The 21,195-nt window shown below is 40.4% G+C and overlaps 1 protein-coding gene across 2 annotated transcripts in view; it reads left to right on the plus strand.

The window, feature by feature from the left end:
- The window catches only part of OTOG (otogelin), a 2,079,396-nt gene that overhangs the window by 752,865 nt on the left and 1,305,336 nt on the right, over nt 1-21,195 (plus strand). The gene's annotated exons all lie outside the window — the stretch shown is intronic.

A 21,195-nucleotide genomic window follows, 5' to 3' on the forward strand; every position in this document is an offset into this window, starting at 1 on the left:
TGACGATACAAGGATGAGGAAATTCAGGAAAAAGTGTTGGTAAATAGGGCACTTAGGCATCACTATCACTAGGAAAGAGGTCCTTAATGTTCTCTCTAAGACCAAGAACACTGCATCAGTAGGCCAAGACAATATCCCAGGATACCTTCTAAATAGCATGAGACATGACCTATCAGGGCCTCTGGAATTACTATTTAACTGTAGCCTCCAAACAGGTTTCATGCCTCATGAATGAAGGAAGTCAACAGTCATCCCTCTGCACAAAGGTGGGCCATCTATAGACCCTAGAAACTACAGACCCATAAGTCTCACTAGTTTTATATATAAAGCCATAGAAAGAATTATCATGGTGATGATCAGTAGAGATATAGTAAACCTCCAGACACTGGACCCAACCCAGCTTGGCTTTGTCAAGGGCAGATCATGCCTACTAAACCTGGTGTACTTCTTTGAGAAGGTCACCAAAAGCAATGGATGAGGGCAAAATTGTCACACTGCCTATCTTGACCTGGCCAAGGTATTTGACACAATACTCCACTCGGGCATTGCTGTCAAACTCAGGAGGTTGGGTACAAACCCGTATGTCTCCTGGTGGATAGCCAACTGGTTCACAGACAAGAAACAGGAAGTTAGAATTGGGGAGTCCACCACTACAAAGAGGCCAGTCACAAGTGGAGTACCTGAGGCATCAGTCCTTGGACTGCTTCGTTTTGGCATTTACTTCTCAGAAGTCAAAGCCAATGTCAGTGGTCTCTGGCTGGCTAAATTTGCACATGATTGCAAATTAGGAGCTGTTGTTGAATCTCACACTAACACAAATGTTCTCCAGGAGGGTCTGACACAGACAAACAACTGGTGTCAGAGCCATGGACAAAAACTGAATGCCAAGAAATGCATAATAGTATCCTTTGGGAAGTTATCCATCCCTGTTAACTGTCATATTGACAGTAGACCCCTTAGAAATGACCCAGTAGTCAGGGATTTAGGGACAAACGTAGATAGTAATCTAGCCTTTGACCATCATATGTCTACAGTGGTGAGGAAATTATTCTATACTGCACAACTTATAAACAAAGGTCTGGCATCTAAGTCCAATGAAGTCATTGTTCCACTGTACTCTGCATTCATCAGAACTATCATTGAGTACAATGCCCCCTTTGGTATGTACTAACCAGGCATATCCAACAATTGGAATGTCCTCAGATGTTCCTCACTAAAAGAATACATGGTGTAAGTAAGATGTCCTATGCACACTGTCTCATGGCCCTATCCCTGTATTCTGTCTTCTGCAGACTTTTAAGGGGAGAGCTATGCCTGGCATATAGGTCATTCTCAGACCCCACTCTGATGGACCTCCTGCATATCCACAAAACAAACAACACCAGAGTTGTCCATTCTAAAGACTTAAACCTTGCCTGCAATATAAGTAGGTCCTGCGGGAGAGATCGATATGTATCCCAGAGACTACTGTGTCTATGGAACAGGCTCCTCATCCATATGAAGCAGGGTTCCTCCTCAACTCAATTCAAGTGCAACTTGGACAACTGGATGGGAAACTGGAAATTCATCCTTGATTTGGCACCTATGTCTCTAATGGACACGGGTAATCTGTAAATGGTTCATCTCCCAAACCCCTGCTTACACTTATCAAGGTTATCAGAACTTGTCAGAGATTTTGCATGCATGGCTAGGCTTAAAAAGGCCCATGTGGTAGTTAGCCTAGTAGGCTCCCTATCAGACGATCACAACGCCGTTTCCACGAATATGAAATGATCAACATGTATTGTGTGAACCACGTAAATGCCAAATATCCAAAATAGCGAAATCCGAAATGTCGAAGTGTTTTGTTTGGCCCGTCTGCTGTATAGCTTTGTAAGGCAAGTGTGCGATAAGTATGGACCTTAGGGTAGGGTGCGGGTTAAAGTAACTGTATAGATAGGTAATGTATGCAAGATTTAGTGTAGTGTTAGAAGTAGGGTTTTGTTAAATGTATTTATGTGTATTATTTATTTTGTTAGGGTATATCTCCGTAGGGGAAGTGTGTGGTAGTTACGGACCTTAGGGTTAGGGAGGGGTTAAGGATAGTGCATAGATAGTTGTGTATGTGGGATTAGTGTAGTGTTAGAAGTAGGGTTTTGTTAAATGTATTTATGTGTATTATTTATTTTGTTAGGGTATATCTCCATAGGGGAAGTGTGCAGTAGTTACGGACCTTAGGGTTAGGGAGGGGTTAAATATAGTGCATAGATAGTTATGTATGTGGGGTTTAGTGTAGGGTTAGAAGTTGGGTTTTGGTGCTTTACTTTAGGGTTAGGAATAGGGTTTGGTTAGTGTATGTATGTGGTTTATTTATTTTGTTTGGGTAGGTAGTATGTAGCGGGTGGTGGGGTTGGCCATCTATGACCGTTCGATGTTTTAAATTTCATGGTTTAGTGCGTTTGGTCTATATGCGGTTCGATTAATACGTGTTGCTCTTTTGGTATTCACTGAAATGGCTTTTCGCGGAACTGATATAGACCCAGCCTAGTAATCACCTATGAACCTATAAGAGGTATGCCCTATTTCACTAATGGCACTAGGTAAGATGAAATTGAGAAAACAAGAAGAAAAGATTATGCTGGAGGATTAAGATGCGTAATGACTTATAGCAATGATGCAAAATGGGTGTCAAGTTATAAGGAACAACTGGAAGAGTGTCACAGCAGATGAGAATATCAAATGTATCCTTGGTGACAAACCCTGGTTTTGTTTTAAGAACAGAAGGAATCTGAAATGGATATTATGTTATGAGAAAGCCAACAAAGGATCCACCTTAACTGCAACACACAAAGGCACATTTCCTTGCAGAAGATGTAAAGTCTGTTTATACACTGATTCTAGTAACTGCTTCATACATCTGACTACTAGGAGAAAATATATGCTCAACACATATGCAGATTATAACAGCAAAAACATTATATACATTGCATACTGTAATACATGCATTCATTTCTCTGTTGGAAAAACTAACAGACCCCTCAAGGACAGAATTTTACACCACCTAAGTGATATAATGCTCCAAAATAAAACCAATGCCTTAAGTCAGCTTATCTCAGCTCATCTTGGCCATAAATTTCATTTTATGGTGCTGGACATTATAAAAGGGAGTCCAAGAAGTGATAATATAGTTAACAGAACTGAAATAAATGAACTAAGATGGATCGCAGACTTACCAGCTGATAAAACACCAGGGCTGAATGGAATGGCTCCTTTAAAACTCATATTAAAGGGACAGAAACTAAGAAGATGAAATCCTAACCTCATTGGTTCTTTATGATATCAGAGCACTTCTCAGTTATTTAAGTGCAGCTAGCTGTCTCTTATGTTCTAGAAGATCTGAGGAAGGCATCAAGCTGAAAGTGCAGAAACACAGCTACGCACAACTCAGGTAAACCAAATGCAACAAACAGCCCAAAAATGTATGAACATAATCCACAAAAGCATTGCACTAGGAACGACACAGGCAGGTAAAATCTGTTGTAGTTTATTCCACAAGTAAATAAGGATAAGCGCTTTCACAGAAAATAAAAACTCTGCTTCATCAGATCCATCATATTCACAACAGAAGCAGATTAAATACTACATACCCCACCAATCATGACCCAAATTGACTAACATATCCATTTTCATTTAAAGGTACAGATACATACAGCCAAAAACATATTGTAAAAAGCATTAATATATAACAAAGACATTTAAAATATTCACATAAACAACCTGTGTGCTTTCAATACAGGTTTAAGAGGGGCATTCTCATTTAGTCCCAACCCTTTGTGCGCTTGCATCCTAACAATCAACTCAAGTTCCACAGTCTCTGTATGATTCCTGATGTCACCCGTTATCAGGGTTTCACAAACCCTATCAATAACTCTAAACTTGAACTTATGCTCAGCTCCCTTCTCCACTACATGTTTCACTAGAGCATTTGGCATGTACTTGATATTAATGGAATAAAGGTGTTCCCTTATACGTTCTTTAAACTTCAGATTGCTCTTCCCCACATAGAATGAGGAGCATGTGACACAGTGCACTAGGTATGTGGGGAAGAGCAATCGGAAGTTTAAGAAGCGTATAAGGGAACACCTTTATTCTATTAATATCAAGTACATGTCAAATGCTCTATCGAAACATGTAGTGGAGAAGGGAGCTGAGCATAAGTTCAAGTTTAGAGTTACTGATAGGGTTTTTGAAACCCTGAGAATGGGTGACATCAGGAGTTGTACAGAGACTGAGGAACTTCAGTGGATTGTTAGGATACAAGCGCACAAAGGGTTGGGACTAAATGATGTCCCTCTTAAAACTGTATTGAAAGCACACAGGTTGTTTAGGTGAATATTTTAAATGTCTTTGTTATATATTAATGCTTTTTACAATATGTTTTTGGTTGTATGTATCTGCAGCTTTAAATGAAAAAGGGTGTGTGAGTCAAGTTGGCTCATGATTGGTGGGGTATGTAGTATTTAAGCAGCTTCTGCTGTGAATATGGTGGATCTGATGAAGCAGAGTTTTTATTTTTTGTGAAAGTGCTTATCCTTGTTTATTTGTGGAATAAACTACAACAGATTTTACCTGCCTGTGTCGTTCCTAGTACAACGCTTTTGTGGACTATGTTTATATCAAGCTGAAAGTGCTTATCTTAGAATGCTTATACATATATTTTTTACCACATTTTATTTGTGATTTCCTATGAGTTTTATATTTGCTATTAAAGTTTACATCTGATTTTAGTTGTATACCATCCTCTACGTGCTTGCAGCATTTGATTTTATATTTGTTTGATTTTTGTATCTCAATCAATCCGCATTCAGTAGTTTCTGTTGTGCTTTGCCATGATGTTTCAAAGTATAGTAGCATTCTGGAGACCATAAGGTGTCAACCCTGCATAAAACCCATATTTACTGAGACTACTACTACAACTGAAAGGATTGGTAGCATGCACAGCAGTATTACCTGTAGCAGGTATACTCACCCTGAAGCTCCCTCACTTGCTCTAACTTCCTCCTGTGCAGCTGCACATTTTCTGCAAATTGTTAAGGGGCTGTGGAGAAAGAAATGGGAATTGGTTAGACATTGCCATGACAAACAATGCCAGTTTGTATGTGGGGGTTAACCAGTGGTTTAATTACAACAGATAGATTGTGGATGCTCATTTAACTTGGCCTCCAGTCAGCACAAAAAGTTGGGATTTTTTTCTTATTAAATCACTATGTGATTTGGACATTTTTTCTCAGGGTGGGTAAAGTGGGGTTTGGGAAATTTTTTCCAGAAGGACTTAGGTTCATAGGTTCATAGGTTCATAGGTTTATACTAGGCTATCTGCCCTAAGGCATTTATAAGCCTAGCTTTAAAACTTCAGCTTGGCAAGCTAAGAACTTGGTTATATGCATGGACTGATAAGAGATACCATTAGCCCCGGATATGCAACCACATCCAGACATTTCAGAATATTTGCTTGGAAGCGCTTCTATCGATATTGATATTTCTATAATGGGACAACATTTCCCACCATTATGAGGTATGCACAGTGGCACATTAGATGTTCTTACATTCACTGTTGCAGTATTCCTAACATATGGGATTCCCTGCCATGGGTACCCTGATGTTGGCCAGTATACCAAAGCCTACTGTTGCTTTAAGGTACATTGAACATCACACGTATGCTCCTTGCATAGTGTAAGGCATAAAGGTGATGTCCGGACATAGCATCCTCATAGCTTCTTTGCTACCAGTCCAAACATATCTCCAAATCATTGGTCTGAATGCCTACATTGTTTCTGCCAGTTCTGAATGCATTTTTCGTTCGCTGTTTTTTATGCCTACATCTTCTTGCTGGTACCGAGTTGTTGCAGATAAGTACCTCGCTGTTTTTTTTTTCTTAGCTTTTTTGTTGCAACAGGGGTTAATGTCATCCAGGAAGAGTAAATGCCAGTGCTGGAGATAGATTCCTCACAAAAACAGCCACAGTAAGTGTCTTTTTTGTCTAGGAGCTCCTCACGGCCACATGACTTGTTCGACTTGTCAGGCTTTCATATTGAATACCCTTCATAGTAGGCTTTCTTCCCTTTCTTTGTATCTGGAGAACCAGCACCTTAAGCTTATCACTAAAGATACAATGGAGATAACTTCCCGCACTGAGGGTCAGCTGTTAGGGAAGAAGTTTAAAAATCTAAGACAGGAGACTTTGCTGTCCAGCAGCTGCTGGTTGTTTCTTCCGAGATGGGTGAGAGCCCGGAGGCTTGACCAGCTTTGTTTTTGGATTCCACTGCTGTGACTGGGTTGGAGGCCAGCAAGGATTTGGCTTGAAGCACGTCCAATGAGGCTTTGCAGGCACCCATTTCAGATGCTCAGGGGGAACTACAGTTGATTATTTCTTAGGGGCCTAGAGGTGTTCTGCAGATTTTAGTTAAGGAAGAGGTCCCTACTATGGTTATTGAATGCTGTCCTGGGTCAGAACCTTTTAAGTTTTATAGGGCGGATGTCCCTTTAAAGAAGAAACAGAAAACTAAGCATGTTTCTCCTGCTCCTAGGGATCCAGAGTGAGTGGCGAGCCTTTACTCAGGGTTTGTTTAATGCTTTAATGGCATTAAAATCTCTTCAGTTGGTTTCCGTTCCAGCACCACCTTGGTTCTCTACTCCCCTTAAAAGGTCTAGGAAACAGGATTCCTCTGAACATGAGTCAGATTTCGATGAGGAATCCCTTGTTTACTCTTCCCAGATTTTTTTCTCCTTTGGATTATGGGTCAGAGGAAGAAGAATGTAGTAGTCCTGATACTCCCTTTTGAGAAATTTCATTTGGGGACACAATCACCAGGATGATGGAATATTTTAAATGGGATTGTGTTCAGATCTCTGAAATCCATAAGAAGTACAATGAGTTGTTGCAAATGGAATTGCTGAAGCCTCCTGCTATCTCTCATGTTTTAGCAGCTTTGCTGGATGTTTTTTTCCAATGCTTCCAAAGCTCCTGATTCTCTGCCCCTGCTTCCAAGAAGCCTGATAGGTTTTATAGGGTGCCTGAAGATTGCAAAGTTTTTGTACAAATGTCCTGCTGCTGACCCCTCAGTGATGTCTGCAGTTTCTGACCAGTCCTCTCAATTATTCCCTTTGCCTGAGTTACTGCCCTCTGATAAAGTCAGTAATAATGGAAGGGCTAGGTAAGAGGGTTTATACCTCAGCTACCCTGGCTTTTAGGGCTATTAATTATCAGACCCATATGTCTAGGTATGTGTTGGCTCTTCTTTCTCAGGCTTTTCAGCTTTTTTTTATCTCAAAAACTCTGAGGGTAAGCCTTCTGCTCTTTCCCTGTTAGGGACTTCCTCACAAGTGATTTTTCATTCTGTCAAATGTAGCTGTGATGCAGCAGATGCCTCTTCTAGGGCTGCTGCTTTTGGTTCAGTGATGAGAGATATTCTTGGCTTAGGCTTCAGCCTTTACCTGACGATATTAAGGCTAAATTGATGGATGCTCCTCTTGATAATAAACTTTTGTTTGAGGAAATAGCTGCTGGTTTGTTTAAGTCCCTTCAGGATAAGGGGAAGGCCTTACAAGAAATCAGATGTGTTTGTCTCTCCTGTGCCTAAATTTCAGAGAAACTACCGAAATAAACCAGCCTTTCTTTTTAGGCAATCTTACCCTCCTCCTAAGGGCAAAAAGAGTGGCAAGCAGGCTCGTCCTCCTAAGGCTACTCAGACTTCAGGGATTCAGAAGTCTTCCCTTCCTGATAAACCAGGTGCTGTCTGACTATTTGTCTCTTTCTCTTTGTCATTCTTTTTCTCTTTCTGTTTGGCTTCAGATTACTCAGGATTTTTGGGTTCTGTCCATCATTCTTCAGGGGTATTTCATAGTGTGTAAATCCTATCCCCCTTCTATGAGCATTCCTCAGCCTCCTCAGGAATAACTTCCTTTTCCCCAGAGGTTCTTAAAAATCTTTTGACTCAGGGTACAATTCAAGAGCTTCCTGCGTCCCAAAGTGGTAGGGGATTTTACTCCAGATTCTAGTTTCCAGAAAAGAGGGTACTTGGAGACCAATTCTAGACCTCTCTAATCTAAATACCTTTCTGAAGATGCCCACCTTTCAGATACTGTCCCTTCAGACCCTTTTTCACCTTTTTCTCCCTCAGGCCTATATGGTGTCTGTGGATGTCAAGGATGCTTATTCCTATATTTGGATCCATTCATTTTCATGAAGATTTTGTGTTTCTCTGTTGCTTCCTTGCATTTTCAGTTCTCTGCTTTGCCCTTTGGCCTTTCTACTGCCCCAAGGGTATTCACCAAATGCCTTGCTCCTGTGACTGTTTTTTGCAGGCTTTAGGGGATCCAAATACTTTCTTACTTGGATGACCTGCTGACTCAGGCATCCTGTCGAGAGATCCTTTTGTAAAATCTTCATTTTGCCATTTCCCTTTTTCAGTCTGGAGTTCTCTGACTCCTTCTCAGGACCATGTTTTTCTGGGTTGCAGGATCCAGACAGTACATATGATGGCATCTATTCCCCCTCCAAAGGCCTTAACTCTTGTTTCCTTCTTTCAAACTCTTCTTCCTCTGGCCTCCAATACAGCCAGGGAGTTTGAGAGTACTGGGTTTCATGGCATCCATCATTCCTATGCTTCTTCTGGCCAAACTCCACCTGAGAAAGTTTCAGTGGTTTCTGAAGTCAGTTTGGCTTCAACATGCACATCTTCTAGATTTTGTAGTGTAGTTCCACTTCTTCCTTGTCTCAAGGAAGAACTTCATTGGTGGATCCAGCAGTTGTCTCTAAATCCAGGGCTCCCTTTTCATCCCCATCTTCCCTCTCAGGAATTGTTTACAGATGCTTCAGAAGAGAGATGGGGAGCAGCTTTTGGCTCCCTAAAAGTACAGAAGGTGTGGTCGCCTCTTCAGCATTAGGAGAACATCAGTGTCAAAGAGGTGAGAGCTCTTCTGCTGGCTGTTCAGGCTTTTCATCCTCTTTTCTCTCCAGGACCTCTCAAGGTATTCACAGACAATATCACAGTGATGTGGTATATAAACAAACAGGGAGGAACAAGATCTTACCTTCTTTGCCGGTTGGCTCTCCTGGTATGAGATTTTGCTGTCCAGTATCAAGAGACTCTTCAGCCATCCCTTCAGGTCAAAACACTGTGGCAGACACACTGGGCAGGTTGTTAACTCAATCCCATGAATGGATGCTTCACATGAATTTGTTTCTGGACATTCTCCACCAGTGGAGTACTCCTAAAGGTGATCTATTTGCCTCCCATCTGAACAGACTTCATCTATTGTGTGCCAGAGTCCCTGGTCCTTTGGTGCGGAAGGTGGGCACCCTCTCTTTTTCTTGGATGGAGATGTTTCTTTATACATTCCTCCCCTTCCTCTCATTCCAAAAATTCCTGTTCAGAATTCAACAGGACGCTCCCAAAATCTTGTTGGTGACTCCTTTCGACCAAGACTTGATTCCCTCTTCTGATGCATTTAGCCAAAGGCAGTCATCACATTACCTCAGAGGGTGGATCTATTCACACAAGACAAGGGATCGCTCATACAACCCCACCTGTCCAGTCTTCAACTGATACTGTGGGGTATAGGATTTTGATTCCACATAGACACCTTTTTTTCTGAGGATGTGCTGAAGGTTCTGCAGGATCCAGGAAATCCTACTTATCCAAATGGAAAATGTTTTCTGTTTGGTGTCTTTCTCATAACCTGGACCCACTTGCTGTGGATGTTCCTTTGGTTCTCTTATTTGTGTGAGTTGCTCATTGCTGGTCTGGCCTATTCTTCTATTAAGGCCCACATATCAGCTCTCTCTGCTTGTCTGCCTTTATCTCCTCTTTTAACTTCTAGATCTGAGGCTAAACACTTCCTTAAAGGCGTGCTTCACAGCAGCTCAGGAATTAGGAACAGGCTTCCTGGGATCTTAATTTTGTTTTGGAGAAGCCTGCTGCTTCAGCTTTCTTACAGCATTGTTCTTGGAAGACAGTTCTTTTGTTGGCTCTTAAGTTTCTGAGCTTCATGTCCTTATGGCTTGTCCTCTTTTTCTGATATTTCATAGGGACAGGGTGTCTGCGTACTAATCTTTCTTTTATGCCCAAGGTGGTTAATGAGTTGTCACTTAATCAGTCTATTTATTTGTCTACTTTCTTCCCCTCACGGCAATCTGCCAGTGAGAGAGTGCTGCATACTTTGGATGTGCATAGACAACTCAGATTTTATTTGGATAAGACTAAGGCTATTAGAAAATCTGATCAGTTGTTTGTTTCTTTTCATCTTAGGTCCTTAGGATTAGCTGCATACAAGCAAACTATTTTGTCTTGGATTTCAAAAGCTCTTTCTTTTTGTTATAATTTTCATGGTGAGAGCCTTTCTTCTTCTGTAAAGGCTCATTCTACTAGAGCTGTTGCTTTTTCTGGTGCTTTTTTCAAGGGGTTAGATACTAATTCTATTTTTGAAGCAGCTACCTGGACTTTTTTGCATACTTTTACCAAGCACTACAAGGTGATATCTCCAGTGCTAGAGCTGGTTTTGCTAGGGCCATCCTTCATAGCATCCTAGAGGGCTCTACTGCTCCTTCCTCCTCCCAAGTTTCTTCTTTAGATTTGGCACTCTCCCATATGTTAGGAGTACTGCAACAGTGAATGCAAGGACATAGTACAGTTATGTAAAATCTTATCATAACAGTAGATGTCCTTTCCTTCATTGTTGCAGTATTCACTCCCTCCCCCTAATCTTTTTCATTCCTGGATGTACTGGTTACCTCCTGGGTTTCCTTAGACTGGTGTTCCTACTGTGGCAATCAGTTCTGAGGATGGTGCATCTGGACATCACCTTTATGCCCTACCCTATTCAAGGATCATACATTTGATGTTTGTCATACCTTAAGAAACAGTAGGCTTTGGTGTACTGGCTGACATCAGGCTACCCATGGCAGGGAATCCCAGATGTTAGGAATACTGCAACAGCAAAGGAAAGGACATCTACTGTTATGGTAAGATTTTACACAGCTGTAGTTTTTTGTGTGAAAGTGGACCAGGCCTCTGCTTCATGCTGACTGTCTTGGTACCATTGGCCCTGTAGTTCTGAATGAGGATGTGCAGGAAGATCATTGACTGAGTTTGTGCACCAAATTCTGGTTGACAGCCTCCTCCTGATGCCATGCTGTTATCTGTAACAATTTGCAGAGAAAAATGTTTGCAAATTTCTAATTTGCATTTGCCAACTGTCAAATAAATGGGGGGCAGCTTATCTGCATGAACAGTGTTAGAAAATTCCAATATAACAAGTGTATGGTAATGGTTGAATATTGCAGTTTGACGCGTGAAATATGGTATCTTCTTGGAATTGAGTGGTACTGAACCATGCTTAAAATATTGACTCCAATCTTATCATGTGTTATCTGGCATTACAGATATCCCCTGAGAGCCATGACCTGAATCACACATGCACTCTGCTGCTTGCAGGTGGAATGCTGTGAGGAGAGCAATGTAGCATTTATCCAGTGTGCATGATATGAAAATTGAGTGATTCAGAAACTTGCATGCATTGCGCCCTCATTAGCATAACTATCATGCTTAAACATTCAAAGTAGTTTGATATAAATGGAAGGACAAGCGCCAATCCCCTTAGTGCTCTGGAGGAAGTCATGGAGCAGAATTTTCTTCACTGAGCTTAAAAAATCATTGACTTGAAAAATCGGCTTAACCTCTAGCTAATTATAGTCCAAATATCTACAGCTTAACATATCTACATACCGGGCTTTGATTCTTGCTTTGTTAGTATGCCATATTTAATATTGAAGCAATATCTTCAAGGAGTTGTAGCAAAACTGAAGTGAGAGGAGTAGTTACAGTTTATTATTGTTGTGCTGAAGGATTGTGATGTTTATAGGGAAACCCACCCTTCTGCACTTCCCAAAATCACCTGAACAAATGATTCAGCCTGGGTTTGTACTGCCTGTGTTTTAAATAAACTGACTAGTTTACTCAGTACAAGTTCACCACTTTTTCCAAACTGTTTAGAATATTGCCAGTTCACACTGATAGAATCCCAGACAGCTGTTGTAGTACAGCTGTTGTACTGGGTGGGCCTTTGTTCATTACTAATATTTGACTTACATTTGCAGCATGGCCTGGAAAGACATATAGGAATGTCAGATACACATGCAGTATTGTGTATATGGTTGGCGTAGTTGTCTATATGGTATTTCTGTACTACTGAACAATCATGAAGTTAATAGCAGTGTTTCCATAACTACAGATCAAAGAGTAAGCAAATGTAAAAAAAAAAATCATATTGAAGGGTCTGCAGGAAAACTGCATGAAAGGACAGTTTCTCAAATACTGAGAATGAAGTGGTCATCTAGCCCCTCTGTTTCCTTGGCTGACAGCTCTTTGGCTTGGATGCAGCTGACCAGGACATTACCATGTCATTATATAAGAATTAGCCTACGGTGCACCCAGGTATACTATTATTTAGTCGCTTCTGTGGGTATTTGTGTCTCTGAATCACACTCACCCTGCACATTGCCACTCATCATGCAAATTCACTTAAAGCAATATGGTAAACTTTTCTGAATCCTTTCCATTGCCCAGCTATATTTTCATCTGCCTTTATCTGTCCTATGTAACTCTCTCTCTCTGCCTCTGTACATATGCATGCATGTTTACTAGCAAAAATAATAAAGTTAATAGTTGACAGAAGCATATTTAATCTTGCTTTCCTGTTGCCTGAACAAAATATGCATCTATTGACTGTTATCTGATACACTTGTGCTAGTCTTATTTGCATTGTTAAAGATACCTGAGGTCATAAACTGGGATTCATGGAAAATGGTTTCACATTGGTTCAGACTGGATGTTGGAATTCAGATGAAATGATAAGAGTGGCAACTGAGTATGCAACACAGAAGATACTGTTTGGTACGGTACACATACTGACCACAATAAAAAATGCTATTGAAATATAATTTTTAAGTGAGATAGTTAGTGCAAAAGTATGGCACGCTAGGTTCTGTTTGCTTTTTGTGTGTAGCAGGGTTATGTGTTCCTGCTGAGAAGCCACAGGGGGTGCATTTTGTATTTCAGTTACCATCAGAAAGTAACAAAGGATAGAGGTCTTCGGCTGTCTTTGAGATGGTACTGGGGTGAGGCTGTGGGCACCAGTCACTGACAGGTAAGAAATAGTTGCCAGCAGGCCAAACTGATCATTAGTGCAGAATGGAAGAATACTGAGAATGCTCTCAGGCCAGGTGTGGGTGTGGATAGACTTCTGTCTGTGGTGAAAGTGAGAGCTCCTAGGTGGATATTATTCTTAACGTCTTTCTGAGTGTGAGACCATGTACTGGTCACCAACACATAGGGGGAGGGGCCTTTAGGTAATGACAGGCTGAGTGTAAAATTGAGGCATCTCCTTTCACTGACATGGAACAGGCAAACAGCTAAACTGTAATCACCATTATGACAGAGGAGAGTATTGAGATAAGCAACCAAATATATCCATAAAGCTGGATCATGTTCAAATTGGGCCTTATGCAGGATAAAAGACTCCCCTCCCCACAGCCATACCACTATTCATTATTTGGTTATCGCTTCTTCATTGCCATAAAACTCTGTTTAAACCTATTAGTCAGCATACAGTTTTTTTACAATGATGTCAGAGATTTGGATTTAATTTAAAACTGTTATATCAAAATTTAGAGCAAAAATGCTGACATCCATTTGCTAAACAAAACAAGGCAGATTCACACCGAAAAAGCACTTAGCATGAGCAACAGTAAACTTCTTTTCCTTTGAAACTCACATTTATTGAAAATGCATGTAGCAACCCATTAAACAGTAAAACGTGCTGTGACTCATAGTCAAATAGTGTATAATGAAACACTAATTAGCATGTATGTGAACGGGACATGAAGTCAAAAGACATAACTTACAAAGCATTTACTAGCTAAATGCAAGTGTCTCTTTTCAGAGGCAGCCTAGCATGACTATCTGGTGAAGCAAGCTGGTCAGAGTCACACAGTAGACAGATAAAAGTTGAGGGATTCAAGCCTTGCACTACAAAAGCAGCTCAAAACTTTAATCAACTATACAAAGTACCAGATGGATTGTTGTAGCTCAACACAAATGCATTTCACACCCCTGTGCCTGAAACTCCCCCAAAGTTAATTAAAATTGTAGTTGCAATTAAAATAGCATTAAACTTGTAGACTTCATGCTGTCAGTTTTATTCATAGCCATATAAAAAACACACTGTTAACAGTAAACAAAGCAAGAAAACCAAAGATTGTAACCCAAAGGTCACGGCTCATATGATATCCCTCTTTACTATATTGAATTCTTTCCTTTGCACCATAACTACTGTGGGTTGCAGGAACCAAGTACTTCCAAACACACACACATGCACGCAAAACATACACGCAGCCATCAGTTGCAGTCTCGTGCATAACTGTACCCATCAGATGTTTGCTTGAGGACAGACGAATGAATACATTCATAAATAATGGGCCAGAAATGAATCTCAGCTCATTGCTGCCAAAATCATGTAGTGGTTTCCAATACAACCCCCTTCTGCCCTCTCAGCTTGCTAGCTCAAAGCAAAGGCTGTTACAGTCCATGGGAAGTCTAAAAACTGTTCTTGATATCAAATGTCCTACAGACAGAGACAGAAAATGTGCCACTTAGCTACAACAAAAGTCTTATGAAATAAATGGCCTCATTTATATTTTGGAGACATTAAATGATATAACGTCTCACAGTTTATGAGAGTAATAGACATATGCAGTTGATTCAGGTCTTTCATCTGAGATCAACTTCTGTGTTGTGCAAATAATACAACAACTTTGTTTTTCCTCAGTGTAACATTTCACAAACTTTTTATGGATGGAAGCATATTAGGGCCTGTAAAGTAGCAATATTTCTGATGCTGGCATTCAAAATCCTAACAGCGCCACCTCATATTTCCCGATGTTAAGAGTTGGGCATGAAAATGCATAAGGTCATGCACTGTTCAGTTTCTTACAGCACAGGTTTCATCTTCTGCCCTAATATCAATATTCACGTTCTTTCTGACAGGAATGACTAAACGATTTCTTGAGTTTTGCATGCTGCATCTTGGCTTTTAACTAGATGACACATTACTGCAAGAAAGACAGAACACTTAAAAATCAAATACATGAGTTAGAAAGTTGATAGATTAAAAAATGTTGCCTTAGCAAGCATTTTCTGAATGATACAAAGTCTGAAATTTGTGCCTGTCATTATTTAATGGCTGCAATCTACAACAATTTATCAGAAAGCCAAATACAAGAAATGAACAAAATGCCTTTTAACTGATTTACTCAAGAATTCTGGACAAAATCAAAAATACAGAATATGGGCAAAATATCAATTTTGGGGCCGCCGAACAGGCAAAATACTGATTGATGCTGGGCCTACAGAACTAGGCTGTAAACATGTCTCCATGGTTCCCTTCATTGTCTCCCACAAAATAGGCTGGCTATATTTCTGGGTCCAGGCATTTCTGCAGAAGTGAAGTGCAGGGCAGGGCTGCACATCAAATCAAATCTTCTACAGGTGGGCAGAGCAGCAGTGCTTTCTGGGTGAACAGGTACTTCCAGAAAGTGCAGAGCTGCTAATTATTTTTTGTTATTTTTAAGGCCAAGCTAGGTCCCACAGCCAGCACCAGACCCTGCTTAGGTCACCTTGTGCTTGACTGTGCCCTGCTGTAGGAACAGGTTCAACAGTGGGGGCTCAGTGCAGTAGCAAAGCTGGTAGAAGACATATACTAGTGAACAAAGTTTATAAAGCTGGATGCAGTCAAATACATTCTTGTCTTTGATTATTTATTTATTTATTCATTCATTCATTCTTAGCTGAATAGGTAAATTAGTTTAAGGATTCCTTTATAGTCATTCCTGAGCCAAGGGCAGTGTGATTCTAATGTAACAAAGTAAAATGAATAAAGGAATAAGTATGTGAGAACACAGATGAGAGATGATATCCTATAAAAATCATAACATATAAACAATATGCAAAAAAATATATAATAGGAAAAATATGTACAAAACAAAAGGCATATACTCAAAGAAAACTGATTACAAAAGTAAAATGCATACAGTAAGTAACAAACAATATTTAGCCATGAAGCACATTTGGTCACACACTCACAGTATGCAGAGAAATATAGAAGTTTGTAAAATGGAAGCTAATTGCTGGACCTGATACAGTGTGGTAGATGGGAGGCGTTGAGTGTCATGGTAATAGGAAAGATTAAAAATGTCATGTGGTAATTGAAGTGTTACATCATAAAGCACTTGCACTGGACTGAGCAAGGAGGGAAATTTGAACTTTTGTAAAAATTATCAAGGGATGGGAGACACTTTATTTCATGGTGAGTGTCTGTCAAACCCTGTGCCAACAGTGGAAGTTATCAAGAGTTGCATGCCACCAACAGTCACAAATACTTAAGGGTATGGTAAATTGGGTGTACTTGTAAGGAGAGCGGAAGGACCATGGTTATCCATTTTACCCAACCACCTTACATAGTCATGGCTTGTGTATGGTCACAGTGTTGCATGAACTCTAGCACAAGAGTGCTGTACTGCTTTAGTAGGAACAGACACACACACACACACACACCCACACACACACACACACACACACACACACACACTCAGATTCAGACAGGTAGACAGATGCACAGCATAAACACACATATCAACTAATATAAAGTGTAGATACACACAGACACACGCACACACTCACACGCACAAACACACACATATCAATAAATATAAAGTGTAGGTACACCCGAGCATGCACACACACACACACACACACACACACACACACACACACACACACACACACACACACACACTCAAACACACACACACACACACACACACACACACACACACACACACACACACACACACACACACACACACACACACACACACACACACACACACACACACACACACACACACACACAAAATGAAATGTGTGTGTGTTTACATACGCTATTCTTTTGTAACTACTTAACCAAACTAATATTTCCTTTCTCAAAGTAATTTTGCAGAAGCCAAAAAACCTGAAATGTATCTTCGTTTCAGATATTTTTCTGAGAACTATGTTATCCAGACACAACAGAACTTTCTCATAAGTAAATATGTCCTGACATTGGTTTGGATATTTTTAAAATACAAGTAAGCCTGTAAGAATGGAATTAACACTGGTTGAACACAAACTGCTGTGGTGGGTGACACAATTATTGTCAAATGCTGAAAGTCACATCAGAGTATTGTGACAACTGTAAGTTGCTACAAGAACAGATACAAGTTACAGTTCAACACGTGTCTCCTTACCTGCTTGAAAGTCAGCAGAAAAATATGCCTGTCCTCCACATCCTGTAACGTTGTTACACAGACTATGACACACTTATTATGCACATGGAGACATAGTGGTTAGTGTGCAAGCATTTTGAGATGTTGCAGCATGACCCCATTCTAGAACAGATCCATGCAGAAGCACACACATAATGTAGCTATCATATTACATTAATTGCCACCTCCACCTCCAGCTGACTGTGAATATCTAGATAGTAACATGCTCATAGTTCCTAAGCTCTTGACAAATACTTCCCAGTACTTTTGTGAAGGCACCATGATAGATGTCAGCAGATAACCTCCTGAAATTACCATGAAGAAGATTGATAATAATCCTGCTGTCCTTCTTGCACTATGCAAGGTACTAGTAGAAACTGACTTTCTCACAAATCTCCTATAAATGGTATCAGTTTTTCAAGCAACAAAATGGTAGCCTATGAATCATGGTTATATCATGATTTCTTAATCACAGGTAACACAACATGTAGCTACAAAGTAGTGTGATCTATACACTTGACCAGGTCCTCAGCACAAGCTTGATGGCATGAGTTGTCATAGGTGAACGTATCTAGTAAGCTCCTCCTTAAGTTACAGATGGATGCCAGGGAAATAAAATAATTCCTTGAGATTCATGTAACCTTACTAAGTATACCTATCTGTTGTGTAAGCAGATAAAAAATTGGTTTGTTTTACAGGTGCATCACTATTTTGTGTGCAAATCTCTCAGATTTTAAGAAGATATACTGCATATTAGGAAACAGCAATGTGAGGTCTAGCAGCATTGTGTGAACCCATTGGCAGTTGGATGAGGCACACAGTACTGTTTGATAAGCTGTTTCTGTCTCACTTGTTAAACATATGCACCCTTCCACTGGAATTCACTTCAAAAAAGGCTAGCAATATGAATATATTTGCCAGCATGTGTTTATTGTTTGTAGATTATATTGGTAACAAGGTAGCCCACAATACTGGGGCAAAATGTCCCTGCTCCTGTTGTAGCCTCTCACTGTTATGGTAAATGCATGGCCTATCTATGCTGTATGATGGCCTACAATGGTGCTTACAGCAATTCTATGCCTACACACATATATCCCAACACAGCTGTGTCATTGATATTTCCCAAAGTGGCTGATTATCTTGTCAGCAGGGATGGCTGCCTTACCCTATACATGCTGTATGTTTCCTGGTCTCCACCAGAAAAAAAATATATATTTCCATATGTGCTCACTGAGCACCTGCTCCCCTCAACTTCACCAAAAAGCAGTCGTGCTCCTTCAGTCCTCTCCCTCCCTGCCTGGTTCCTCCAGTGCCAGGACCACTAATCATACCCCAATTACCTGGGTTGCAGTAAAAACTCCATTACTCTCTGCCATGCAGGCAGGCTTCTTCTTCCTTTAATTTTAATGAAAGTTGCTCTCTTATTTTAATGTAACATGATACTGCCCAAAATAAATGCAGTACTCTTCTGTTTTTCTTTTTCATCTTCACTTTTTCATTCTGCCCTTTTTCATTCTTAGACTGGTGCTCTTTTGCATTTTACCTTGTCTTCTCATGGCCTCGGTCTGTATTAAACATTTTGTCTAACACTTAATTACATAATATTAATTCCTTCATCTCTTTGACTTTGTTTTACCCAATTTCTTCACTTCTTGGCTCATATTCTTGTTTCCTTACTGTCATATTGGGGTTCACATTATTTATGTATTATTGCATTCTGTACAGGTAGATGCGGGATATTGAATGGAGTGGAGAGAAAACTGTAGCTCTTGACCCGCATGGCTGATTTATCTGTTAATTTATTGATTATCAACACTTCCTTTTGAAGTACTCACATTAGGCTTTGACAACTTAAGAAGTGGCGTAATATTCCAATTTTTGAAGAAGATCATCCCTAGAAATACTATTCATTTGTTTGACTAGAACCACATAGCATGGATATGGCCTCCATATCTGAGACAGATAAGAGAGATGCAAAAATGGTTTCAGTAACAGTAGAAGCTTAGCCTTAACTGATGCAATAAATAGTTTCCATATTACAACTTACCAAGAAAGATCTCAATACACAAAGATCAGTTGCACACTATAAAATCGACATTTACAGAAGAGAGGATGTGGCTCAGCAATTGACTGTGGATACACAGTTTATAGAGAAATGATCTTGGCAATGAGCTAGAAAAAAAGTACAAGGCATGGACTCAGCGAATTTATTATTACAAAACTAAACATGGTGCTGTCAATATCACAGCAACCTGGAACTAAATGCGCTGACAGAATTGTTAACAGAAACCAATGGAATAATTTGCCAAAAGACTTTATTGTAAGTGATTGGAGTTCAAACACAGAGACACTATTTTAAGATAAGCAATAAAAATTGCTAAGCAAAAATTCTGATCTGTGCCAGATAACAGCAATCAGCTGTGTCAGAAAAGAAAATCCTTATTTGAAAACAGTGCCGGGCAGGGCTGTTGTTATACTGTTTGCTATTTATGGCTCACAGATATATCTTCTGGGTCAACAGCGGAGATGGCACTGTTCTTAAACAACTGATAAGTACAGCATAGTGTAATGTCTGCTTGTCTGTATTTAAGGATATAGGATGGCTTAAGAAAACAGAAAAAAGAAATAAAATGATAGGAGCTGCAGAGCATGGTACTCAATCCCTAGCCAGGATGAAACCAGATGTTCTCTGTTTACAACACCTATTACAGACACCAGTTCATCAGTCAGCTAATAGGCTCCAGTGAGGATTCCAGATAGATTCCAAAGCTCTCTTCACCCAAGACTGGACTAGACAGTCAAGAGGAGAAGGTAAACACTTGCACCACACCACACTCATCACATAGTCTCTCAAAATTTACACCAGCAAAACACACACATAGCAGCACAAAACACACACCCACATTTGCGGAGGCTCTCGATAAAAATGTGCTCAAGCAACAGAGACCTCCAAAGCAGAAACGCATGCAACCACCACTCCCCAACACAACCCAAATGACACATAGCCCAATAACTGTGTGTGCCACTCAACCACAGCCCATAAGGCATAACAACATACCCAACACTTTAGTCATAGGTGACTCTATAGTCAGGCACACTGATGTTCCACTCACCAGGCTAAACAAGGAGAAAGTTACTGTTAGCTGCCTGTCAGGTGCTAGGATATGCCACATAACGCACCCACTCAGGTCACTCCACAACAAGTACAAATATGACTCTGTCATGGCCCATGTTGGTGTGAATAACCTGAGACGTACCTCACTGGACTACATGAAAAGAGACATGGAGGAGCTCTCTGATCTTGTAGCCCAGGCAGGTATGACCCTAGCCCTGATTAGCATCCTGCCATCACCCAGAATGATACGATGGTACGAGGACAAAATGATTCAACAATTGGCTAAGCTTCTGGTGTCATTTTAAGGGGATCCAGTATCTGTCTGCCTGGGATGACATGATCGACAGACCACAATGCTTTGCCAGAGATGGCCTGCACCTGTCGCCCTTGGGATTCCGAATACTGGCTAAGGCTCTTGCCACCCCTATAGTGCCTTTTTTAGGCAAGGTTCAAATGACAAATTCACCACTGTAACAGGTACAAGCAAGCAAAATCTGAAGGTAATGCTGCTCAATGCTAGAAGTCTAAACCTCAAAATGCATTCACTCGAGGTACTCTTTAAAATGGAGAACATCAATATCTATGCAGTGACAGAGACCTGGTTCAAAGCTCCAGACAGCACGCCTGCATTACTAGGCTATAATTCATATGACACCTTTCGGCCACCTAACCTGGACCGAAA

Source organism: Protopterus annectens, chromosome 9.part0 (assembly GCF_019279795.1).
Source record: "Protopterus annectens isolate FY-2018-M chromosome 9.part0, PAN1.0, whole genome shotgun sequence".
Taxonomy (NCBI): domain Eukaryota; kingdom Metazoa; phylum Chordata; order Ceratodontiformes; family Protopteridae; genus Protopterus; species Protopterus annectens.